This window comes from Balaenoptera musculus, chromosome 5, assembly GCF_009873245.2.
Source record: "Balaenoptera musculus isolate JJ_BM4_2016_0621 chromosome 5, mBalMus1.pri.v3, whole genome shotgun sequence".
In the NCBI taxonomy this organism is placed as follows: domain Eukaryota; kingdom Metazoa; phylum Chordata; class Mammalia; order Artiodactyla; family Balaenopteridae; genus Balaenoptera; species Balaenoptera musculus.
This window is the reverse complement of record NC_045789.1, coordinates 90,950,249-90,977,630: the sequence shown is the minus strand read 5'-3', so window position 1 is coordinate 90,977,630 and position 27,382 is coordinate 90,950,249. Positions and strand designations below refer to the sequence as shown.

General features: G+C 39.1%; 1 pseudogene; it reads left to right on the top strand.

Moving 5' to 3' along the window:
- The first annotated feature begins 203 nt into the window (after positions 1-203).
- Positions 204-27,382, top strand: part of LOC118896014 — a 138,449-nt pseudogene continuing 111,270 nt past the window's right edge.

Here is a 27,382-nt window from a genome sequence, read left to right as displayed (position 1 = left end):
AAGTGTCTTGGCTTCAAATCAAGGCTGTGGCCAGTCAAGTGGGATGCTTTAATCAGGCTGCCTTCTTGTTTGCATACTCGTTTGCATTCTGAGACTTCGGTCAGGGTGAGAGTTCACTTACTGTTTGCACAGCTGCTGGACTCCCCTGCCTGAAGGGTGCCGCTCTGTTGCCTGAGTGTTCCGGTCGGCCGTCTTCTGAAAGCATGGATTTTCCTGCAGGATTTGGATGGGGTGCAGTCACCTCAGCTTATCAAGTGGAAGGCAGGAGAAGCTTCTTCCCCTTCTCCAGAGCTGGGATGGCTTACTTCTCATGGATTCTGTATGTCTGGGGAAGAAGGTCGGGTGAGGAGGCAAAAAGAAGAGAAGGAAAAGGGCTGAAGAGCCCATAACTGCATAAATGAAACTATCCCTTTTCACATAGAAGAGACTTGCTTCCCATGTCCCTTTCCTTAGGCACAAGGGTGGTGGTGACGAGGGGCTGAAGACCCCGCTGCGGCTGTAATTTTGGTCCGTTCCAGCTTATGTGAGACATCAGTGTACACTGGACCAGCTGCTTTCATCACTGGTTTCTTGAACACATTTCCCATTAACCTCCCTAAAAATGATAACAATTTCTCCTATTGGTTAGAAAAATATTGACTAAATACCTTCAGGGAGTCCAAGAGACATCACTGAAGGATGTTCTTCAGTTGGGAGAGGTTCCCTGTTCTATTTCAAGGCACCCGCATTTCCTGGGTGGCTGAGAATGAACTGTGAGATGGCAAAGAGCACCCAGAATGGAGGTGGAGGTCTGAGTTCTGGTCTCCAGCCTGCCAGGCATGAGCTTGTGAATCTGGTCTCCTCCTCGAGTCTCAGTTTCTTCGTACAATAGGAAGATTAGATTAGCTTTTTCCTATATATATATTCTCCACCTAAGGAATCAGGGATTGTTAATGGCTATCATGGGAAAATATTGATTTGGTCAAATAAATGTGGAAACCCAGGGATAAATAAAGCTAAGAGAATTTCTGGCAGCACTCTCCTAGAACTGCTGTAGCAAATGACCATAAACTGGGAGGCTTAAACACAGAAATGTATTCTCTCACACTTCGGGGGGCCAGAACTAGCCAACTGAAGATGTCATTAGCTAAGTTAAGTTAAGCTCCTACTGGAGTAGAGTGGGGCTTTAATCCAATATGACTGGTGTCCGTGTAAGAAGAGGGAAATTTGGACACAGAGACACATGTGGAGAATGTCATGTGACAATAGAGGCAGAGACTCAAGTGATGCAGCTGTAAACCAAAGAACACCAAGGGCCGATGGCCACTCCCGCAAGCTAGAAGAGGCAAGGAAGGGTTCTAGCAAGAGTCTCAGCGGGAATATGACCCCGCTGAAACCTTGATTTTGGACTCCTAGGCTCTAGGAATGAGAGAGAATAAGTTTCTGTTGTTTAGGCCACCCCTTTTGTGGTACTTTATTATGGCATCCCTAGAAAACAAATACATCAACAAAAACAAGTAAATTAATAAAAGATATAATGACTGCTTATGGTAAGTGCTAGGGTGATAACAGGTTTTGATTTAGGAGGATCTCTGTGAATTACTGTCATTTAATCTAAAACTTTAAGGACGAGAAGGAGGGAGCCATTTGAAGGTGGTGAAGGTTTTTCTACACAGAGTGCAGGTTGATCCTGGCATAATCCATCCTGCTTGCTTATGATGCTTATGATTCCCAGCTTCAGCTGCCATTTCCCAGACCTCCAGAAATGAGAATGAGGAATCTCTTCTATGATAATTGCAACAACCGCCATGTAGAAGACATCTTCCATGGGGACTATGTATGTTATGACACATATATGCTCTGTGATACAAAGCACTTTCAAAAGAATGTCTGGGAATGTCCAGGTTAATAGGGATTCCACGTCACTTTTTTCTCTCTCTATGGTATCTTCTACATTTTTTCCCAGATAATTTTCACTTGGTCAGCGTGGGTGACTTGATGAAGCTGGCCTTCTAGTAGTGAAAACGAGAGACAGGACGTTGGCTAGTTTCCTTCTCAGAAGAGAGATCAGACAGAACTGAGAGGGGGTTGCAGTGCACAGAATCAGGTTCTAGAAGGTGCACAGCACGGAAACTAGGAAGTTGGGTTCTGGAGCCAGACTCGCTAGACTGGGGGTCCATCTCTACCTTTTTCTAACTCTGTATGACTTTGAGCAATTTACTCAACTTCTCTGTGCCTCCTTGTCAGTAAGATGGGGGTGATTATGGTATCTACTTTATAGTGCTGCTGTGAGGTTTAAATAAGATGACGTGTGTTAAATGCTTGATGCTCAGTAAGTGCTGAATGCATCGTATTTATATTTAGGTGGGGGAGGGTCGCAAACGGGCTACTGAGAATGAATCACTTTAGAACTCCACAGTGAACTTGGCTGAAGTACACAGTCAGTTATACAAGACAACACAGCGGGTTTCGCTTCCCAGCCCCCAGATCCTGCTCACTCAGCCCCGGGAATAAGATTACTGGTCCTTTCTGAGCTCCTCTCTTCACAGGGTCTCCGCATTGCTCTACCTCTTCTGTCTGCCCTGGGCTTGCTGCTGACTTATTGTAAGGTCTTTATTTGTTGTCCCTAACCTGCTATTGTGCTGTTAACCCTCTAACAACAGCTTTCAGAAGGGAAATTGATCTTCCCTTCTCTTTTTGTCCATGCAGAGATGCCTTTTATATGTTTCCTTGGTTTTCTTACCTATCCTTTTGTGCTGGGTTTGAATCCTAGCTCAAGCACTTACTAGCTGAGTGACTTTGGGCAAATAACTTATTTAAGTCTCAGAGTCCTTATTTGTAAAACTAGGAAAACGGTCATGCCCACTCTGTAGGTTTGTTCTGGGGATTAAAGAGGTCAGCATATATAACTGGAGCACAAGAGTGCCTGGGCCATGATATCCACGAAATAATAATAACAACAGCACTACTGCTACCACTACTAGTAATAATAATAATGATGATGATGTTATTCTTTCTCCTGGCTGGATTCTCTCCCACTCTGTACTGATAGGAGAGCTACATCATCTGCTGCATTTCCTGGGAATGGTCCTTTCTTCTTTGGACCACAAGTAAGACTATACTCCCTTCTTGCTCATTCTTGTCCTGATCTTCCAGCAGCGGCTGGGAGAGTTACTGTTTAGCTACCCCTTCCACCACGGCGAGGATCACACATGCAGGACGTCAACACGTGGCTTTGTCAAATCAATGTGGCCCGGAATTTAAAAGCTGAAGTCACCTTGTCGCTTTTTGATTTTGAGAATCTTTGCACTTTTGAGCTTCCCTGGCCTCTGAAAGTCTACAGAGCCTTTGGAAGTCAGGGACGCTCAGCAGAACTGAGGATTGAGCATGAATTGTATTTATACAGAAAGAATCTATCTCGGTGATTTGTTATAAAACATCACTATCTATCTTTTTCCAGAGATTTTCAAAACACATTGTCTGTGTAGGTATCTTTGTTTTCAGACATCCTCTCCGGAGCCCGGAGATATAGCTATAATACTCCACCCCCTCCCCACTCCCCTACAGACCCACGCCCACTCCCACACAGAAATAGAGATATTTGGGCCCTGTTACTTTTAATCAAAGGCACTGTCACGGTCTTTGCGGGTAGAGTGACCAGAAAGTAGGACAGGCCTTCCGGTCACTGGGCCTCCTAATATACTGACTACTTGCTTGCATATTTCACCAGACCCATAGCTCTTCGTTCTTCCTGTCCGTGTCTCTTGGGCCTTCATGCTGGCCTCTTCCCTGACCATGGTTTTTAAGAAGAGTTTAATGTAAGGTTTATTACATCAGAGTTGGCTGTGTAGTGCCTTTTGGAGGAAAGCGCCATATAAATCTAATAAATAAATAATAAACAAGTGATATAAGCAGGAGGAAAATTATGTGTTTTACGTGAGCTGTAAAGAATATTGTAAAACCTGTAAAAATGTATTTGTCAGATGAAGAGGCAGGGAAGAAACTGCAGATGATCATCATTTGTACAGGAGTGAGTTTCATGCAATATTTTAAAGTACAGAAAAATTCCCATGATTTTTAACCCTTTGTGAAACTGACTCTGCCTATGCTTTTGGCTGCAGGGAATGTGAGGCCCAAAACAACAGGTAGCTCAGTGGCATTTTGTTTACTTCCTCAGTAGCCCACGGAGGGGCTATGAAAATAACATGTAGGACCTGATTCTACAGTTCTTATGAGCTTGTACCTAACAGTGATTTCACGGAGGATCTCTTAAGGGGTGAATGTGCTCTGCAAAATCCCGCGAATCATAAGCAAAGTCCAAACTACTCCGTTAAGGCCTCCTGATGTGATCTGAGTTTGTGGGTTTCTTTTTTTTTTGTCTTTTATTTTTTATAAATTTAATTTAATTAACTAATTTTTTATACAGCAGGTTCTTATTAGTTATCTATTTTATACATATTGGTGTATATATGTCAATCCGAATCTCCCAATTCATTCCCCCCCTTCCCCCCTTGGTGTCCATACATTTGTTCTCTACATCTGTGTCTCTATTCCTGCCTTGCAAACTGGTTCATCTGTACCATTTTTCTAGATTCCACAAATATTTGTTAATATGCAGTATTTCTTTTTCCCTTTCTGACTTACTTCACTCTGTATGACAGTCTCTAGGTCCATCCACATCTCTACAAATTACCCAGTTTCATTCCTTTTTATGGCTGAGTAATACTCCATTGTATATATGTACCACATCTTCTTTATCCATTCGTCTGTTGATGGACACTTAGGTTGCTTCCATGACCTGGCTATTGTAAATAGAGCTGCAATGAACATTGGGATGTATGTGCCTTTTTGAATTACGGTTTTCTCAGGGTATATGCCCAGTAGTAGGATTGCTGGGTCATATGGTAATTCTATTTTTAGTTTTTTAAGGAACCTCCAGACTGTTCTCCATAGTGACTGTATCAATTTACATTCCCACCAACAGTGCAAGAGGGTTCCTTTTGCTCCACACCCTCTCAGCACTTATTGTTTGTAGATTTTTTGATGATGCCCATTCTAACCGGTGTGAGGTGATACCTCATTGTAGTTTTGATTTGTGTTTCTCTAATAAGTAGTGATGTTGAGCAGCTTTTCATGTGCCCCTTGACCATCAGTATGTCTTCTTTGGAGAAATGTCTGTTTAGGTCTTCTGCCCATTTTTTGATTGGGTTGTTTGTTTTTTTAATATTGAGCGGCATGAACTATTTATATATTTTGGAGATTAACCTTTAGTCCGTTGATTCGTTTGCAGATATTTTCTCCCATTCTGGGGGTTGTCTTTTCATCTTGGTTATAGTTTCTTTTGCTATGCAAAAGCTTTTAAGTTTCATTAGGTCCCATCTGTTTATTTTTGTTTTTATTTCCATTACTCTAGGAGGTGGGTCAAAAAAGATCTTGCTGTGATTTATGTCAAAGAGTGTTCTTCCTAAGTTTTCCTCTAAGAGTTTTATAGTGTCTGGTCTTACATTTCGGTCTTTAATCCATTTTGAATTTATTTTTGTGTATGGTGTTAAGGAGTGTTCTAATTTCATTCTTTTACGTGTAACTGTCCAGTTTTCCCAGCACCACTTATTGAAGAGACTGTCTTTTCTCCATTGTATATCCTTGCCTCCTTTGTCATAGATTAGTTGACCATAGGTGCGTGAGTTTATCTCTGGGCTTTTTAACTGGTTCCATTGATCAGTATGTCTGTTTTTGTGCCAGTACCATATTGTCTTAATTACTGTACCTTTGTAGTATATTCTGAAGTCAGGGAGTCTGTTCCTCCACCTCCATTTTTTTCCATCAAAGTTGCTTTGGCTATTTGGGGTCTTTTGTGTCTCCATACAAACTCTAAGATTTTTTGTTCTAGTTCTATAAAAAATGCCATTGGTAATTTGATAGGACTTGCATTCTGTAGATTGCAAGCAATCTATAGATTGCTTTGGGTATAGTCATTTTCAGAATATTGATTCTTCCAGTCCTAGAACATGGTATATCTCTGCATCTGTTTGTGTCATCTTTGATTTCTTTCATCAGTGTCTTATGATTTTCTGAGTACAGGTCTTTTACCTCCTTAGGTGGGTTTATTTCTAGGTATTTTATTCTTTTTGTTGCAATGGTGAATGGGATTGTTTCCTTAATTTCTCTTCCTGATCTTTCATTGTTAGTGTATAGGAATGCAAGAGATTTGGGGGCATTAATTTTGTATCCTGTAAATTTACCAAATTCATTGATTAGGTCTAGTAGTTTTCTGGTGGCATCTTTAGGATTCTCTATTTATAGTATCATGTCATCTGCAAAGAGTGACAATTATACTTCTTCTTTTCCAATTTGGCTTCCTTTTATTTCTTTTTCTTCTCTGATTGCCATGGCTAGGACTTCCAAAACTAGGTTAAATAATAGTGGTGAGAGTGGACACCCTTGTCTTGTTCCTGATCTTAGAGGAAATGCTTTCAGTTTTTCACCATTGAGAATGATGTTTGCTGTGGGTTTGTCATATATGGCCTTTATTATGTTGAGATAGGTTCCCTCTATGCCCACTTTCTGGAGAGTTTTTATCATAAATGGGTGTTGAATTTTGTCAAAAGCTTTTTCTGCATCTATTGAGATGATCATGTAGTTTTTATTCTTCAATTTGTTAATGTGGTGTATCACATTGATTGATTTGCAGATATTGAAGAATCCTTGCATCCCTGGGATAAATCCAACTTGATCATGGTGTATGATCCTTTTAATGTGTTGTTGGATTCTGTTTGCTAGTATTCTGTTGAGGATTTTTGCATCTGTATTCATCAGTGACATTGGTCGGTAATATTCTTTTTTTGTAGTGTCTCTGTCTGATTTTGGTATCAGGGTGATGGTGGTTTCATAGAATGAGTTTGGGAGTGTTCCTTCCTCTGTAATTTTTTGGAGGAGTTTGAGAAGGATGTGTGTTAGCTCTTCTCTAAATGTTTGATAGAATTCACCTGTGAAGCCATCTGGTCCTGGACTTTTGTTTGTTGGAAGATTTGTAATCACAGTTTCAATTTCATTACCTGTAATTTGTCTGTTCATATTTTCTGTTTCTTCCTGGTTCAGTCTTGGAAGGTTATACCTTTCTAACAATTTGTCCATTTCTTCCAGGTTGTCCATTTTATTGGCATAGAGTTGCTTATAGTAGTCTCTTAGGATGCTTTGTATTTCTGCAGTGTCCATTGTAACTTCTCCTTTTTCATGTCTCATTTTATTGATTTGAGTCCTCTCCCTCTTTTTCTTGATGAGTCTGGCTAAAGGTTTATCAATTTTGTTATCTTCTCAAAGAACCAGCTTTTAGTTTTATTGATCTTTGCTACTGTTTTCTTTCTTTCTATTTCATTTATTTCTGCTCTGATCTCTATGATTTCTTTCCTTCTACTAACTTTAGGTTTTGTATTTTCTTCTTTCTCTAGTTCCTTTAGGTGTAAGGTTGGATAGTTTTGTTTTTTTTTTAAATATCTTTATAGGAGTATAATTGCTTTACATTGTTGTGTTAGTTTCTGCTGTATAACAAAGTGAATCAGCTATACATATACATATATCTGCATATCCCCTCCCATTTGCGTCTCCCTCCCATCCTCCCTATCCCACCCTTCTAGGTGGTCACAAAGCACTGAGCTGATCTCCCTGTGCTATACGTCTGCTTCCCACTAGCTATCTATTTTATATTTGGTAGTGTATATATGTCCATGCCACTCTCTCAGTTCATCCCAGCGTACCCTGTCCCCTCCCCATGTCCTCAGATCCATTCTCCACATCTGCGTCTTTATTCCTGTCCTGCCCCTAGGTTCATAAGAACCTTTTTTTTTTTATTTTAGATTCCATATATATGTCTTAGCATATTGTATTTGTTTTTCTCTTTCTGACTTACTTCACTCTGTATGACAGACTCTAGGTCCATCCACCTCACTACAAACAACTCAATTTTGTTTTTTTTATGGCTAAGTAATATTCCATTGTATATATGGGCCACATCTTCTTTATCCATTCATCTGTCGATGGACACTTAGGTTGCTTCCATGTCCTGGCTCTTGTAAATAGTGCTGCAATGAACATTGTGGTACATGACTCTTTTTGAATTATGGTTTCCTCAGGGTATATGTCCAGTAGTGGGATTGCTGGGTTGTATAGTAGTTCTATTTTTAGGTTTGTAAGGAAACTCCATACTGTTCTCTGTAGTGACTGTATCAATTTACATTCCCACCAACAGTGCAAGAGGGCTCCCTTTTCTCCACACCCTCTCCAGCATTTATTGTTTGTAGATTTTTTGATGATGGCCGTTCTGACTGGTGTGAGGTGATTCCTCATTGTAGTTTTGATTTGCATTTCTCTAATAATTAGTGATGTTGAGCATCCTTTCATGTGTTTGTTGGCAATCTGTATATGTTCTTTGGAGAAATGTCTATTTAGGTCTTCTGCCCATTTTTGGATTGGGTTGTTTGTTTTTTTGATATTGAGCTGCATGAGCTGCTTGTAAATTTTGGAGATAAATCCTTTGTCAGTTGCTTCATTTGCAAATATTTTCTCCCATTCTGAGGGTTGTCTTTTTGACTTGTTTATGGTTTCCTATGCTGTGCAAAAGCTTTTAAGTTTCATTAGGTCCCACTTGTTTATTTTTGTTTTTATTTCCATTTCTCTAGGAGGTGGGTCAAAAAGGATCTTGTTGTGATTCATGTCACAGAGTGTTCTGCCTATGTTTTCCTCTAACAGTTTTATAGTGTCTACCCTACATTTAGGTTTTTAATTCATTTGGAGTTTATTTTTGTGAATGGTGTTAGGGAGTGTTCTAATTTCATTCTTTTACATGTAGCTGTCCAGTATTCCCAGCACCACTTATTGAAGAGGCTGTCTTTTCTCCATTGTATATTCTTGCCTCCTTTATCAAAGATAAGGTGACCATATGTGCATGGGCTTTTCTCTGGGCTTTCTATCCTGTTCCACTGATCTGTATGTCTGTTTTTGTGCCAGTACCGTTACTGTAGCTCTGTAGTGTAATCTGAAGTTAGGAGCCTGATTCCTCCAACTTCGTTTTTCTTTCTCAATATTGCTTTGGCTATTTGGGGTGTTTTGTGTTTCCATACAAATTGTAAAATTTTTTGTTCTAGTTCTGTGAAAAAATGCCATTGGTAGTTTGATAGGGATTGCATTGAATGTGTAGATTGTTTTGGATAGTATAGTCATTTTCACTATGTTGATTCTTCCAATCTAAGAACATGGTGTATCTCCCCATCTGTTTGTTTCATCTTTAATTTCTTTCATCAGTGTTTTATTGTTTCTGCATACAGGTCTTTTTTCTCCTTAGGTAGGTTTATTCCTAGGTATTTTAGTCTTTTTTTTGCAGTGATAAATGTAGTGTTTCTTTAATTTCTGTTTCAGATTTTTCATCATTAGTGTATAGGAATGCAAGAGATTTCTGTGCCTTGACTTTGTATCCTGCTACTTTACCAAATTCATTGATTAGCTCTAGTAGTTTTCTGCTAGCATCTTTAGGATTCTCTATGTAGAGTATCATGTTGTCTGCAAACAGTCACAGTTTTACTTCTTTTTCTGATTTGGTGATTCCTTTTATTTCTTTTTCTTCTCTTGTTTCTGTGGCTAAAACTTCCAAAACTATGTTGAATAATACTGGTGAGAGTGGGCAACCCTGTGTTGTTCCTGATCTTAGTGGAAATGTTTTCAGTTTTTCACCATTGAGAATGATGTTTGCTGTGGGTTTGTCATATATGGCCTTTTAATGTTGAGGTAAATTCCCTCTATGCCCACTTTCTGGAGAGTTTTTATCATAAATGGGTGCTGAATTTTGTCAAAAGCTTTTTCTACATGTACTGAGATTATCATATGGTTTTTATCCTTGAATTTGTTAATGTCGTGTATCACATTGATTGATTTGCGTATATTGAAGAATCCTTGCATTCCTGGGATAAACCCCACTTGATCATGGTGTATGATGTTTTTTATGTACTGCTGGATTCTGTTTGCTAGTATTTTGTCGAGGATTTTTGCACCTATGTTCATCAGTGATATTGGCCTGTAGTTTTCTTTTTTTGTGACATCTTTGTCTGGTTTTGGTATCAGGGTGATGGTGGTCTCATACAATGAGTTTGGGAGTGTTCCTCCCTCTGCTATATTTTGGAAGAGTTCGAGAAGGAATGGTGTTAGCTCTTCGCTAAATGTTTGATAGATTTGGCTGGGGAATCCATTTACCCCAGGACTTTTATTTGTTGGAAGATTTTTAACCACGGTTTCAATTTCAGTGATTGTGATTGGTCTTTTCATATTTTCTGTTTCTTCCTGGTTCAGTCTTGGAAGGCTGTGCTTTTCTAATAATTTGTCCATTTCTTCCAGGTTGTCCATTTTATTGACTTATAGTTGCAAATAGTTGCTTATCTCTCATTATCCTTTGTGGTTCTGAATTTTCAGTTTTTACTTCTCCTTTTCCATTTCTATATCTGTTTATTTGAGTCTTCTCCCTCTTTTTCTTGATGAGTCTAGCTAATGGTTTATCAATTTTCTTTATCTTCTAAAGAACCAGCTTTTAGTTTTATTGATCTTTGCTCTCGTTTCCTTCATTTCTTTTTCATTTATTTCTGATCTGTTCTTTATGATTTCCTTCCTTCTGCTAACTTTGGGGTTTTTTTATTCTTTCTCTAATTGCTTTAGGTGTAAGGTTAAGTTGTTCATATAAGATTTTTCTTGTATCTTGAGGTAGGATTGTATTGCTATATACTTCCCTCTTAGAACTGCTTTTGCAGCATCCCATAGTTTTTGGGTTGTCATGTTTTCATTGTCAATTGTTTCTAGGTAGTTTTTAAAATTTCCTCTTTTATTTCTTCAGTGATCTCTTGGTTATTTAGTAAGGTATTGTTTAGCCTCCATGTGTTTGTGTTTTTTACGTTTTCCCCCCTGTAATTGGTTTCTAATCTCATAGCCTTGTGGTTGGAAAAGATGCTTGATATGATTTCAATTTTCTTAAATTTACCAAGGTTTGATTTTTGACTCAAGATGTGATCTGTCCTGGAGAATGTTCCCTGTGCACTTGAGAAGAAAGTGTAATCTGCTGTTTTTGGATGGAATATCCTATAAATATCAATTAAATCTATCTGGTCTATTATGTTATTTAAAGCTTGTGTTTCATTATTAATTTTCCATCTGGATGATCTGTCCATTGGTATAAGTGAGGGTTAAAGTCCCCACTATTATTGTGTTACTGGCAATTTCCTGTTTTATAGCTGTTAGCATTTGCCCTATGTATTGAGGTGCTCCTATGTTGGGTGCATATATATTTATAATTGTTATATCTTTTTCTTAGATTGATCCCTTGATCATTATGTAGTGTTCTTCCTTGTGTCTTGTAACATTCTTTATTTTAAAGTCTATTTTATCCAATATGAGTATTGCCACTCCAGCTTTCTTTTGATTTCCATTTGGATGGAATATATTTTTCCATCCTGTCACTTTCAGTCTGTATGTGTCCCTAGGTCTGAAGTGAGTCTCTTGTAGACAGCATATATATTGGTCTTGTTTTTGTATCCATTCAGCAAGCTTTTGTCTTTTGGTTGGAGCATTTAATTCATTAACATTTAAGGTAATTATTGATATGTATGTTCCTATTACCATTTTCTTAATTGTTTTGGGTTTGTTTTTGTAGTTCCTTTTCTCCTCTTGTGTTTCCCACTTAGAGAAGTTCCTTTTCCATTTGTTGTAGAGCTGGTTTGGTGGTGCTGAATTCTCTTAGCTTTTGCTTGTCTGTAAACCTTTTTATTTCTCTGTCAAATCTGAATGAGATTTTTGCAGGGTAGAGTAATCTTGGTTGTAGGTTTTTCCCTTTCATCACTTTAAATATGTCCTGCCACTCCCTTCTGGCTTGTAGAGTTTCTGCTGAGAAATCAGCTGTTAACCTTATGGGAGTTCCCTTGTGTGTTATTTGTCATTTTCCCCTGTTGCTTTTAATAATTTTTCTTTGTCTTTAATTTTTGTCAATTTGATTACTATTTGTCTTGGTGTGTTTCTCCTTGGGTTTATCCTGCCTGGGACTCTGCGCTTCCTGGACTTGGGTGGCTATTTCCTTTCCCATGTGAGGGAAGTTTTTGACTATATTCTCTTTGAATATTTTCTTGTGTTCTCTCTCTCTCTCTTCTACTTCTTTGACCGACCCACCCTGCCCCCCCCGCAATAATGCGAATGTTGATGCATTTAATGTTGTCCCAGAGGTCTCTTAGGCTGTCTTCATTTCTTTTCATTCTTTTTTCTTTATTCTGTTCCACAGCTGTGAATTCCACCATTCTGTCTTCCAGGTCACTTATCTGTTCTTCTGCCTCAGTAATTCTGCTATTGATTCCTTCAAGGGCATTTTTCATTTCAGTCATTGCATTATTCATCTCTGTTTGTTTGTTCTTTAATTCTTCTAGGTCTTTGTTAAACATTTCTTGCATCTTCTCAATCTTTGCCTCCATTCTTTTTCTGAGGTCCTGGATCATCTTCACTATCATTATTCTGAATTCTTTTTCTGGAAGGTTGCCTATCTCCACTTCATTTAGTTGTTTTTGTGGGGTTTTATCTTGTTCCTTCATGTGGTACGTAGTCCTCTGCTTTTTCATTTTGTCTGTCTTTCTGTGAATGTGGTTTTCGTTCCACAGGCTGCAGGACTGTAGTTCTTCTTGCTTCTGCTGTTTGTCCTCTGGTGGGTGAGGCTATCTAAGAGGCTTGTGCAAGCTTCCTGATGGGAGGGAATTGTGGTGGGTAGAACTGGGTGGTGCTCTCATGGGCAGAACTCAGTAAAACCTTAATCTGCTTGTCTGCTGATGGGTGGTGTTGAGTTCCCTCCCTGTTGGTTGTTTGGCCTGAGGCGACCCAGCACTGGAGCCTACCCGGCCCTTTGGTGGGGCTAATGGCAGACTCTGGGAGGGCTCACACCAAGGAGTACTTCCCAGAACTTCTGCTGCCAGTGTCCTTGTCCCCACTGTGAGTCACAGCTGCCCCCACCTCTGCAGGAGACCCTTCAACACTAGCAGGTAGGTCTGGTTCAGTCTCCCTTGGGGTCACCGCTCCCTCCCCTGGGTCCTGATGTGCACAGTACTTTGTGCGTGCCCTCCAAGAGTGGAGTCTCTGCTTCCCCCTGTCCTGTCATAGTCCTGCAATCAAATCCCACTGACCTTCAAAGTCTGATTCTCTAGGAATTCCTCCTCCCGTTGCCATACCCCCAGGTTGGGAAGCCTGATGTCGGGCTCAGAACTTTCACTCCAGTGGGTGGACCTCTGTGGTATAATTGTTCTCTAGTTTGTGAGTCACACATCCAGCGGCCATGGGATTTGATTTTATTGTGATTGTGCCCCTCCTACTGTCTCATTGGAGCTTCTCCCCTGTCACTGCATGTGGGGCATCTTTTTTGGTGAGTTCCAGTGTCCTCCTGTCGATGATTGTTTAGCAGTTAGTTGTGATTCCGGTGCTCTCACAAGAGGGAGTGAATGCATGTCCTTCTACTCTGCCATCTTGAACCCTGAGTTTGTGGTTTTTAAGGAGGCAAAGGCCTCAGTTTTATGAATGCTGTTATCATCCCTGCATGCTGAACTGGATATCAATGTAATGTTGGGACTTTGATTTAACTTGGATTTTGACTTTATGTTGGCAGATATTGAGGCTGGCCTCAAACTTTAGCCATTTGTCTTGGTGTGTCAAAGATGGAATGCTATAGTTGAGAAACTTGGGGTTATTTTTGCACATACAAAAGTGGGAGAATAAACAAAGCAGCTGAATTCCTTGGTTTTAGGTACAGTTTGTAGTGATTCTATCCAGGCTGTTTCTTCTCTGTACCTTTTAAAAACTGAACTGGTCCATTCAAACCTGAGCTAGAGACACGTTTTATCTACCTGCTGTGGATGTCAGCACAAGCCCCATATTTCTTTAGATTGCTTCCTGTTTGCTTTCTCCGTTCAACCAATTTTGGCAGTGTGTCTTGGCTCCTAGTTCCTACTAAACTCTTTGGAGGAAACATTCCAGTCTGGGACTTAATCTCTTGGCTGCCCTTGGTAGTTTTCTAGAATGGAGCTCACCAGATTGGTCTGCCCTTTGTGTGGACCACCTAAGAAAGGAGTGGGAGCAGGCTTAAAAGCATGGTCATTTATTTCTTGATGTGTAAGGAAAAAGGAAGAAGAGAGGTGAGACTTTATTCATGAAATTTCTTACAAAGTTGAGATGACAGAAAGGACCCTTATTTCTTTCCCCCAGTTTCAAATTTGAGATTCACAAAAACTCAAAGTTGCCCCTTTTTTTGAATGTACCATGAAATTATGTAGGCATCATTGAACGAGTATGGGCTTTGGTAGGGATGATATTCAGATATTCATCAGCTGATACACTGGCCAATCCAATGTTAACTGTAAACAATAGATGTAGACTGGACCGGCCCCTGCCTTAACTGAGAGTAGATGCCAGCCTTAAACAACTGGTATGGGACAGACTAGCATCAGCATCTTCATTGACCATTAAGAGTAGTGGCCAGCTGTCAACAACTGATTTGACTAGCCTGGCACCCACATTAACTAATCAGAGTGGGTGCCAGCTGTAATCAACCACTGGGGACACACTTCCATGAACTGACTGAATTTTAGCTTCAGGCTTATGAGTGGGACACAGCTGGAATATATCAGACTCTATTTGTGAACTACTAGAGAGTCAAATCACTTAATTTCATCAAGCCTCAGATTTCTCACCCGCAAAATTCCTAATGCTCACCTCTTTTTTTTGAAATTTCATTGGATAAGTGTTGGAGAGCTTTTTCTTATGTTTTGTACTTCTTTGGATCTGAGGTGATTTCCTCAACTTTTTCTTCCAGATTATTAATTTGGATGTTAGCTTTGTTCATTCTATTTTTCAGTCTCTCTATGGAATATTTAATTATGGCGATCATATTTTTAAGTTTTAGGAACACATTCTTATTCTTTGATTGCCTAGTTTCCAGGAAGTCAATTTGTTTTTTCGGATGTAGTCACCCTCGAATCTTTTTAAGAATGCTAGTTAAAAAAATTAAGTCTTTTTTTTCTTTTTCTTTCTTTCTTTTTATATCACTTTGAAATCTTTGGATTTTTTGTTTATTTGGGTCCATATGTTTTACGCTATTTGTTTTTGTCAAATGGCTGGTGATCCTTGAATACCCGTTTATGTTTTTGAATGAAAGAATATGTTGATAGCAGTAACTGAGTTAGGCTTCCTTTGAAGTTAAGTAACTCTGTTGAACTGAAACAGTGCTGACCCTAAAAGAAGCAGGGCTCTGTGTAAGTGGGTGGGGCCTGTTGACAGTCAGGCTTCTCATAATGGACTATGTGTATGAAGGAAGGGAGCCAAGATTTAGATCTCAATAATTGCCAGATAATGGGGTCTTTAAGAAGGAATGTTTTGTTTGCTTTTTATTTATTAATTTTTTTAACAACCTTTGAGAGACTACCACTTGTGTAGTTTTTTAAAAAATTATTTATTTATTTATACTTATTTTTTCCCAACATTTTACTTAGCATTTCTTTCCTTCTTATTTTTTTAAATCTTTATTGGAGTTTAGTTGCTTTACAACATTGTGTTAGCTTCTACTGCACAGTAAAGTGAATCAGCAATATGTATATACATATCTCCTCTTTTTTGGATTTCCTTCCCATTTACGTCACCACAGAGCACTGAGTAGAGTTCCCTGTGCTATACAGTAGGTTCTCATTTTATATCTAGTATCAATAGTGAGTGTATATATGTTAATCCCAATCTCCCAATTCGTACCTGGTCTTAGTTACAGCACGAGGGATCTTAGTTGTGGCATGTGGACTCTTAGTTGCAGCATGTGGACTTCTCAGTTGTGGCATGCAGACTCTTTAGTTGTGGCATGTGAACTCTTAGTTGTGGCATGCGTGCGGGATCTAGTTCCCCGACCAGGGATCGAACTCAGGCCCCCTGCATTGGGAGCATGGAGTCTTATCCACTGGACCAGCAGGGAAGTCCCTTGCTTTTTAAAAGTGTTTTTATTAAGTCTGTTTCTTTTTCTTCTGTTTAATTGAGATATAATTGACATATAGCACCTTATAAGTTTAAAGTGTACAGCATAACCACTTGACATATATACTGTCAGTTGATTACCACAATAAGCTTAGTTAACATCCATTATCTCCTTTAGATACAAAAAGAAAAAAAGAAAACAGTTTTTTACTATTGATGCAAAATGTTAGGATCTACTCTCTCAGCAACTTTCATATATAGCATGCAACAACTTTCACTGTAGTCATCATGTTGTATATTACATCCTCAGTACTTATTTATCTTATAAACTAAATGTTTAAACCTTCTGACCACCTTCATTCAATCCCCCCTCCCCCCACCTCCCATCTCTGGAAGGCACAAATCTGATGTCTTTTTCTATGAATTTGGTTTTTCTGTTTTCTTAGATTCCATATGTAAGTGAGATCATACAGTATTTGTCTTTCTCTGTCTGTTTGCTTTTGACTTTTGTTTCCCATCTACACTACCCTTCAAGTTCACGTTTAGTTCTAGAGTTTATGCTACTTTTCTTTACTGTCTCAGTGCCCTTGATAGCAGTCTTGCCCCGTCACATCTCTCACTTTTATTAATCATTTCTTGGAACTTCCACCTGGGGTGAAGGCAGCACTAACTGCTCTGTTTATGGGGGAGAGGAACCAGTCAGGCCAATAGTACATTAGATAATCCTTTAATTAATTACCATGATGACTGCTCTGAGCCTGCTGTGTTCTCTGCAGTGGCTGACCTGCAGATTCTCTAGGGCAACCCCTCTTAATCCTTACCAGCCGTCTTCAGTGTGTGAGTGTATGTTGCAATCCTTTGCTTTAGTTTCTCAGACGACTCAGCCCTAGTTTCTTTCCATTTGCCAGAAATACTTTAGTCAATGTGATATTCTTTGGGGGCTTTTTTGTTTTCAGCTCTGTTGTGGAACTTTTTAAAAAAAATTTTACTGTCATTTCAACGGGGTTGTGAGAGGGAGAGGAATTAATATGCCCACTGCACTCCCCATCTTGAACTGGAAGTGCTTATTAATATGTGTTTATATAATGAAAGTGCCTTATAAACCATGCAGTTTTATTCACAGTTAACAAGTGAATTTCCCTGTCTTCTTCTTACCCTTATCCTCCTCTCTATCAATCAATAACACATCCAACCTCTGGAAATTTTCTAGTCCTATGCTTTTTAGAAAGAGGATGAGGTAACATGGAATTGATGGCATTTTAGACAATGTAACAAGAGAAAGTGAAATATTGAGACAGGGTGAGGAAAGCCGTAGCAGAGGAGGGGTACTATGACCAAGAAAGGCCATATGTCTAGGTGTCCACCTCTGGGGTCAGCTGCTCTAAGCCATTTGCACTTTTCATCATTTCTTACCTCCCTTTATCCTGGACACACAGATTCTCCATGTACCCAGTTTCCGGGTACCTCCGCTGGCTTCGTGGGCAGTGCTGAAATGTATCTGCTGCCATCACTGTTGGTACATGTGGGTTATTTATTGATAACAGTCTGCCTGCTTGTGTATTCTTTTCTATAGGCGAAGTTCTAGGTACAGAATGGATGCTTATCACATATGTTTAGGAAAAACATTTTTATTTGTACTAGGAATGTATTAAAAAATAATTGTAGAATATTTAAAATACACAAACAAGCAAAAAAAAAAAAAAAAAGCAAAATAAAAAATCAGCCAGAGAGGTATTTTCAGATTTTGAGTACGTACTTTTTCTATACATTCACAGACTTTCATGCACTTCCGTTCACCTTAATAGGTACGTTCTGTAAATGGTTTTGGTTTCTGTAAGACCCTTACAAATATCCTGATAGGCTATAACACATCTGTCTCTTTTCTCCTCTTCTGGTGCCCTTTCTTCCTTCTCTATCTTTCTATACACATGGATGTTACATAGAAAGCCAAATGTGAGTAAATATATGTGTCTTTGAAAAATAAGAGAAAATTTGCTGCATTTCAAACATTCGTTTGGAGTAGGATTCTATATATTGTCATACAAATCTGTACATAAATTATTTTGTCACCACTAAATTCAGTTAGGATGGAACATTTGTTTATTTGGATGAATGTGTGCCAGCATTGTACTAAAAAAAAGGCATTATTTATGCTGTTCCTTCCTGGGCCTGCCCATCTGGTAGGAGTTGCTTTCCAGGTAAGTTCACTGGTGCAAAGCTTAAGTGATTCTTCAGAAATTATTAGGTCGTCACACAGTGTCCCAGACAGTATGAGACTCATGTTAGACCCTTCTTCTTTTTTTTTTTTTTTTTTAAAGGTAGAATAAGAGGCTCTTTTCTTTCTTTTTTTTTTTTAATTAATTAATTTTATTTATTGCTGTGTTGGGTCTTCGTTTCTGTGCGAGGGCTTTCTCTAGTTGTGGCAAGTGGGGGCCACTCTTCATCGCGGTGCACGGGCCTTTCACTATCGCGGCCTCTCTTGTTGCGGAGCACAGGCTCCAGACGCGCAGGCTCAGCAGTTGTGGCTCACAGGCCCAGTTGCTCCGTGGCATGTGGGATCTTCCCAGACCAGGGCTCGAACCCGTGTCCCCTGCATTGGCAGGCAGATTCTCAACCACTGCGCCACCAGGGAAGCCCAGGACCCTTCTTCTTAATCTCTCCTTTATTTAATCAATTATTTTTTGTTCTATCTCCTCTAAACCTCTTGATTACACCCCTCTTCCCCATTACTACTTCCTTTCTTTTAGTTCCAGAACTCACCACCTCTTGTCTTAAATTCTCCTTCCCTCCCCTCCTCCAATCTCTTTGGCACACTGCTCCAGCATGGTCTTTTAAAATTCCGACCACACCATTCCATTTCTTGAGAGATAGCATGAGCTCTGAAATCAAACAGACTAGGTTTGAACCCTGACTCCACTGCTTACCAGTTGTATGACCTTGGGAGATAGCTAAGCTTTGCATACCTTGTTTCCTCATTTGTAAAATGGGAACAGTAAGGGTGTCTATCTCAGGGTTGTTGTAAATATTAAATGTGTTTATGAACACTGAATGCTTAGAACATTTGTACTGGGCAAACTGTATGTGTTCAATACATTTTAATAATTATTTAAATTTTTTTAATTTTCCTCTTACCTTCTACAGAATTATTTCTGAACATCCTGCATGGCATAAAAAAAACTTTTGTAATTTTACCTCTGACTACTTCCCCAGTTTTATCCCTTGTTTCTTCTTCATTTGTATCTTATTCTTTGACCAAAATGAAGCACAAGTAATTCTTTAAATGTGCCATGACCTTCATGTACTGTTGCACGCACTGTTCCCTCTGCTTGAGTGCATACCTGACTTCTGGCATGAGCAGAGACCAACAGAGGACACCGATCCAGGCTTCCTAACTTCCAGGCTGGATCTCTTCCTACTGCAGCATACTGCCTCTTTCATCGTCATCCTTTATGCTACTCTTCTAAGTGTGTTATGTGGGCATGGTAGAGATAGTAGGGGGCTGGGAGTGGGGTGTGGCAAAGGAAACCCCCCAAAGAAGTTTTTAGTACCTATGAACAATTTATTCTTGTATTAACTATTTGGAACAACATGGATAATATGTCTTTTACCTGGGGGCATTTGGACATAGCTCCATGCTTTTAAGGATGACTAATATCATGAGAGGTATTGATATGGATTGATATGGTATTAAGATGGATATTATAGCTAAGTGTTTGTATTTCAGATGGCAAGGGAGCAGCTGGGCCCCTGTTATTTTCCTTTGATTCTGCTATGTGGGCCTCTACCTTGAGGTGCCCTAAACCAGCTGAGCAGATCTGTATTGTCTTTGGATCTTTCTCAAGGTGCCTGCTCTTCCTTTCATTAGTGTGGATAAGCAGAGTTTGATTGTAAAGTATGCCTGGGCCAAATACAAGGGCTTTTAAAATTGTCTGCTGTTTTAGATTATCCAGGCCACTGATCCGCCTTCCTTACCATGGATAATTGAGAATGGACCAAGCTGAAGAGTGCTAAGCAGAACCAATTGACAAAATAAATGAGATTTTAAAAATCCTTTACGTTTTGATAATAGAAAAAAACAAACAAACTAGATATTCTTCTTTTTTAATCTAAAAGAGCCTATTTTATATTTTGTAACAGTAAATATATTTGGTTTTAAATTGATTCAAAATAGGAGACTATATCCTATGATGTACCAGTTTAAAAATGTATGCTAACCACAGCATGTACTTAATGGAGTTAGGGGAAAAATTGAAAATATAGGCAAGAGGTTGGACAGTTCCAGATTCAATGTCAAATTCTCTTATAACCATGTTTATGTTTCAACTAGGTAGCAAGGAGTGGGTGGGAATTACTTCAAATTCTGAAAATCTCTCTCTTGAAAATGGAGGCTATAATTCTTTGTCCCTAATGAGCAATAACCACGTGGAGAAGGGCATTTCTTGAATGTTTGTGTAAGATTAACAGGATTCTGATTTCTGGAAATATCTAATCTCACCGCCTTCTCATTTTCATCATTTCCTCTTTCCCAGTGCATCCCTGCATGCAGGGAGAAACGCATTTATGTGTCACTTGATTGGGAATTTAGAGGACATGTTCTCAAAGGAGCAATGTTGTAAATAGGGATTGGTGTCACTGAATGACTTTCAGGTGTACAGTGAGATAAATAGATTTTGGGAGTTGGCCTGGGAATTTGGAACATAATGTAAGAGGCAATGGTGAGTTTCTGGGCAGGTGACTCATAAACAAGGGTTTTGAAACATTATCCATTTTTATGTTGGGAATTGCCAAGCTAAGGCTTAAAGTCTCCCACAGCTCCCAAGAATAATCATTTAAATACAGGCTTTGAGACTTGGGGAAAAATGTGCATTATTTAAAGACAATAATCCTCCTTTGGAGTCATTGTAGTCCTTCATACAGATGCATACTTGGGGATCTTTGAAAGAGCAACATTTTCTCTTGATGGTCCATTCCTTCATATATCTTATAAATTATCATCCAGGTCTAGGTGGCAGGCGCAGGTTAGGGATGCACGACAGCCACTCTGCACCAGAGTGTAGGAGACTAAGGCTCTTTCGAAAGGTGGAATATTACAAAGTGGCTTTGGCCATTGCTTATTGTGCTTGTGTGAAGAACAAGACATGGGGATGGAGATGGTAAGGGCTCTAGTGTATCCTCTGGTTCTTTGCAGTGCCAAGAACTTGGCCAAACGTAGGCACACAATACATTCTTGTTGCCCAGTTGATTTGATGAAGGGAAAATGGAAGAGTTCTCAGCATAGAAACTATATAGCTGGGCCAAACATCCTCCAGGGTCATCTCAATACACTCTCTGTGGCTCCAAGAAAGACCAGGTACAACTATACTAAACCTATGATACAGTTGGCTTGTTGTTAGATGATGACTTTTCTCTTGTTAGAGATTTCTTTTCTCCAAGAAATAATTGGAGAGAAATTATGTAAGAAGGTTCAGAAAAGTTCTGTCTCCATGTTGTACCTGGAGACCTGGGTCCCCTGGCATGAATTAGTAATTAAAGTTAAATTGAATAGATATTTATTTGAATTACTACTATGTAGTTCTTCCCAATTAGATATTTGGGTACTAGAGTCTGGAGGTGTAAAAGGTAAATAGAATGATCATTTGAATCCAACATTCTAGTGAGGTCGAGCATCATATAAATGATTATGATATCATGTGACAACTCTAGCAGTAGAAGAAACAAAATGATGTTGGAGCATAGGTGGGAAGAGTGGGGATACAAGAATAAAACTGGGGAAGATGGTATGCCATCTAAATTGAGCTTTTTAGGGGAAGTTTGTTTTGTTTTGTTTTTCAGGGAAAGACACAAGGAAGGGCATATTAGCAGAGAAAACATTTTGAGTCAAGGATCAAAAGTATGAATGCTTATGTTATATTTGGGGAATAATATAGTCACATTTAGCAAAGGGGTTTAGAATTCTAATACTTTAGAATGTATTAGAATCACCTGGAGTTCTTGTTGCAATGTAGCTTTGGGGGCCTAGTACCAGGTTATATAATAGTGGTATTTACAGATGGGGCCCAGGAATTTACATTTTTTAGTAAGTGCTCTGTGTGATTATGTTGTGGATGGCTCATGCCTTGAGAAATTCTGCCACAGGCTATGTTTTCTGATAACAGGGTGAATGGTAGGACCTGAAGACAGAGAGGTAGATAGGTCCATGTCTTGATGCACATAAGGTACCAGGCTAAGGAGTTGGTGTTAGGATCATGTACTCTAGGTTCTTGGGACCTACAAAATATTCTTAAGCACAGGGAGTATTACGATCAAGTCTGTATATTAGAAGAGTTTTGACTGCAGTGTGGAGGATGAACTGAAGGAAGGAGGCGTGGAAGCAAAGGAACAGTTGTTAGGCTATTGCAATAGATGAGGTAGATGATGATGAAGTCCTGAATTTGGGTGGAGGGGACAGAATGGAGAAAAAGCAGAAAAAGACATCACTGAGGGAGAACCAAAAGGATACGTTCATATGTACGGTGTAGGGCATGAAGGAAGTAGGAGGAAGACTAAGGTGACTCTTGTGATAACAGTTTAGGTAACTTTCTGGCTGATGATGCTATGAATAGAAATAAAATACACTGGAGAAGGAGCAAGTTTGGAATTTGTCTGGTAGATATATAATAGGTTCAATTTGGATTTGAGAGTCCCTTAGTGTATTTAAAGGGAAATGCCTGGGAAGTCACTGAAGATTCATACTTCCATTTCGGATTTGATTTGCTGTTAGTTTTCAGTGTGTAGCTGATAGTTCAAGTCATAAAGGAAGAGAATTCTTGAAATAGGGTTATAGAGGGAAACAGAAAAGGAGCAGGTTGCAAAGTCTGGATTATGTGCCGTAGAAGAATTTAAAAGACTCAGAAGAGCCCATAAGGATGTGACATTCTTCCAGAATATGAGGATGACTAGAAAGAACTTGAGGAAACTTCCAGTCCAGTGGTGTTAAAACATTTTTTTTTTAATGCAGCAGAACTCGGTTTTCAAGGAAAATCTAACTCAGGACTTTAATAAAGCAGATACAGATGGAGCATCTCTGGTTGAAGAGAAGAGTGGGAGAACATGTGCCTATCCACCTAGTGTTCCCTTCTTTACTGCTTCTTCCCCTCTTGTCAACCCCTGACTCCTCTCCAGGGAACATGGTTTTTAAAACATAGATGTGCATCCTTTATTTTATAGAGGCTGGATGATGGATTACATGATCAATGTCATGAAACTTATTAGTGACTGAGGGGGAACACAATGTGATAAAACCCACAAGAAACACAGCAACAAAAGGCAACCAGCCCAGTGGTGAAGACAGTATATTGTTTCAAGGAATGGGGGGTTAGCATTCTGAGTTGTAATATTATGGGAAGGAGTTGCAGAAGTGGTAGATTTTGAGGGGGTAAGAAAACATTCAGGGGACTTCCCTGGTGGCACAGTGGTTAAGAATCCACCTGTCAATGCAGGGGACACGGGTTCAAGCCCTGGTCTGGGAAGATCCCACATGCCTTGGAGCAACTAAGCCCGTGTGCCACAACTACTGGGCCTGCGCTCTAGAGCCCACGAACCACAACCACTGAGCCTGTGTGCCACAACTACTGAAGCCCGCGTGCCTATAGCCCGTGCTCCACAACAAGAGAAACCCCCGCTAGCCGCAACTAGAGAAAGCCCGCGTGCAGCAATGAAGACCAAATGCAGCCACAAATAAATAAATAAGTAAATATATTTTTTAAAAAAAGAAAGCATTCAGGGATTCAGTTTCTTTAGCTCTGCCCATTTAAGAGTCAGAGCTAAAGGTTTGTGCTGGGTTGGAGAAAGTTAGAAAGTGGGTCTTTCCAACCTCTACAAAACTGAGGCAGTTATCATAGACATTGCATTGCACTTATAGCCCAGACCCCATCCAGTTCCAGTAGAAGTGAAACTTTAATGATGGGATGAGAAGTGAAGGGCAGCAGTAGCTTTCCTTTCATGGAGGAGGGTCTTTGGGAGGACAATCTTGTTGGGAGGTGAAATCTTGATAACTTGTCTTAAAGTTCTATTTGCAAGGTAAGTATGCTTTTCTTATTAGAATGCATATTTATTTAAGAAGACTCTTTTGGAAGGTTGCTGATGGAACACCCCTTTATACTGCCAACTGGCATATAGTAGAAACTATTTGTAGCAACTACAATCATTCTTTCACACAAAAACTCTAGAATACTCTGTATTCAGGGAGTTGTTTTGCAGTATCAGCTGAAATCTGCCAAGACTGAAGACTGACCCAGTGTTTCCTGGGGGACCTTGAGGAAAGTCAATTCGTTTATGAGTCAAAGGAAACTTAAATTATTCTAAATGACACTTGCTGGTGTCAGAAATTTCTGTTCTGGAATTAGCAAGCTGCTACAAGTTCCAAGCTGCTGTCTTTTCTTAGAAAGACGGTTATGGGATATAAATCCTTTTAAGTGCATTTTATTGTACCAATTGTTTTGTTTAGAAAAAGCCTATTAGTTTGTTATTTAAAGTGGTCTATTTAATACTGTCAATAAATTCTAAAATTGGAGACTGGGTATTGTTATTTTGGATGTTTTAACAGTTCTCGTTGTCTAAGTTACTTGGCCTTGGCTCATTTGCTTGACCTTTGCTTGTTTTAATGGCTTGGGAAAAATTCCCCACTACACAGAGTTGATATAGTGACTCTACATATATGTGATACAAATATGGAAAATATTTGAATATGTTAGCTAACAGTATTTGAATGATTGGATCAGGTCTGTGTAACCAAAGTGAAGCAGACTAACTGTGAAAATTTTAGAGGAATCAGAAAGTTCAAGTAAAAATACAATTTCTTACAAAAAAAGTTTAACTTATTACATTTATTATTTTGAGTATAACTATAACTGTGTAATAACTATCCAGAAAAAGGACTAGAAGATTGTACTGCAAAATAGTAATACAAAGAAGTGATATAATGTGCTAGTTACTGGCACCAGTGCTTCTACACTTCACTGCCTTAGGAAAAACAAGCATTCAAATTAGACTTTCACAAGCAATATAGTCTTGTTTGTGTTACTTAACCTTTTAAGACTTACTTCCCTCAGGTGAGTAATATCTACCTTTTGGAGGTTATTGGGAATAGTACATGAAATAATTTAGGCAATCTCTTAACACAGGGCCTGACATTTTTTAAAGAACTCATTAAATGTTAGTCCTTATCATCATTGTCTTCATCACCATCACCATCACCATCAGATGATGTGTTAGTGGGTCCTCCAAGAAGTAGATGCCAGGATGGTATTGAACATGCAAGAAGTTTATTAGGGAAAACACCCATGAGAGAAACTGGAGTGGGAGCCAGGAGAGGCTGGGATGCAGGTCTGATGAGTGAAGGAGTAAGGGAAGGAAGAAAGGAAGTTTGAGTGAAGCATTTAGACGTAAGTGAAGTTTAAAGAAAGTTTACCAGGTCTTTGGGGAGTCCTTGATCCGAAGTCTCCTGTCAGAAGAATCTCACATCTTCCAGGTCCAGGATTGTCATAACCTTGCCATGCTTATCATTGGCTGGGACCAACCCTGGGAAGTGGGCCTCAGTGCCAACTCCAGCACATGTGATGGATTTCAGGGCTCAGCAGCTGGGGCCCTCAGTCAATCACACTCCTTGGAGTTGCGGGTTTGCAAAATGTGCTATTATGGCAGTCACAGTTGTGAGTGATTTAAACAATCTTCCCATTTTGGGGGTACTTTATTAATATGTTATATTTAACCTGCATTACTGTGACATTTGGTAGAAGAGGTAAAATAAAGAATTTAAAATATTTCCTTTTGCTTGGGTAACCTGAACTCTTTTAGACTTGCCCAAATCTCACAGTAATTCCAAGCGTTTACTTTGCTTGAATATTTCAGTACAGTTATGTTATTACTTCAACTGGATCTTTCCAGGAAAACTTTTATTTTTCTGCTTCAACTTTAATTTCTATTTAGAAAACTGATTTGATTAAAGAGTGAAAGTTTAAGTGTTTGTAACAGGATTCAATTAAAATAGGTCATTCTTGGGGCTCTGAAAATGGTAACTGGCCTTGAGCAAATTGGAAGAAAAGTTGTAGAATTCAATTGGATGTATCACAACATTTAACATCTTTAAGGAGGACGTTTTGCCTAATAGATTCAATTTAGAAATATTTAGCGTAGGTCATCAGCTTAAGCACCTAAAAAAAATGTGTTTGTTTTTTTCTCCCTTTAGTTATAGCTGGGCTCAGGACACCTGGACTCTATTAAATAAACAATTTGTGATGGGACCTTGAAGAAAGTCAATTAGTTTCTGTGACTTTACCGGCAGGTTAAAAAGGAGATTGTAATATTGGTGAATAATGTGCTTAGAGATGTTTGCATAAAAGATGCTTTGTCATTGTAAAGTATTATTGAATATTTATGGTCTACCAGACTGAGCCAAATGGCCCAGAGGAAAAAACAGTCAGATTTATGTAAACCTTGTTCAGTGTCCCAGATACTTCAGGATGGGTGCTCTATGTATGAATAAATAAATAAATGGTATAAACATTATTTTAAATTTTGAAAGTACATCAGTAGTATCTGGGGTGTTAGTCAGTGTGCCTGACCTTTGACATTGAATGAAATGTCTTCCTCCAGGTAACTATTTCAATTTCATAAATATTTTTAAAGCCAGAGGAATTGATGCAAATAATGTTTTCTCAGAATTTTGTGTCTGCAAATAAAGGTAAATTATATCTTTACCTAAAACCTACAAGAAATGATTGTCTCTCACCCACAGAGTTGCTCTGAGAATTCCCAGACTGAAATTGCATACCTTATACTTCTTTTCTTTCCTTTCTTTTAAAAAGGGTTTGACTCACTGTCTGCACAGTATTCTATCACCTTATTGTGATAAATCTGAGCCTCAAAGAAAAAAAAAAAATTAGCCGTAAACACTGCCCAAGGACTTAATGGATCTTACTGAGCCACGCAATGCAGATGTATTGGGACATAAATAGGTTATAGGAGATAAGAGGCACAGAAGCAATTTATTTGGATTGGGTCACTGCTTAATCCAAATGGGTTCAGCACAAGAATTCATGAAACGTGACAGTAGGCCAAGAGGAACTTGCTGTGACATTTCAGACTCCCCTACCTCTTTTAATTAACCATTTCAAGTATAACAAAACTTAGATTATATAAAGATTCAGTAAGACCCGTCAGTACCAAGTGTAGACCTGTCTGTGGGGGATGGATGGTTCTGCTCGCCTAAGGCAATGGGCTATGACTCAATTTTACCTCAAGTTGGGCTTTTAATTCCTATGATGCATTGATTCTGAACCGCATTTTTCTAAAAGACAAAAACCGCAGCAGAGTTACCTTATGACACAGCCTGTCATTAAATGCACTTGGAAATATT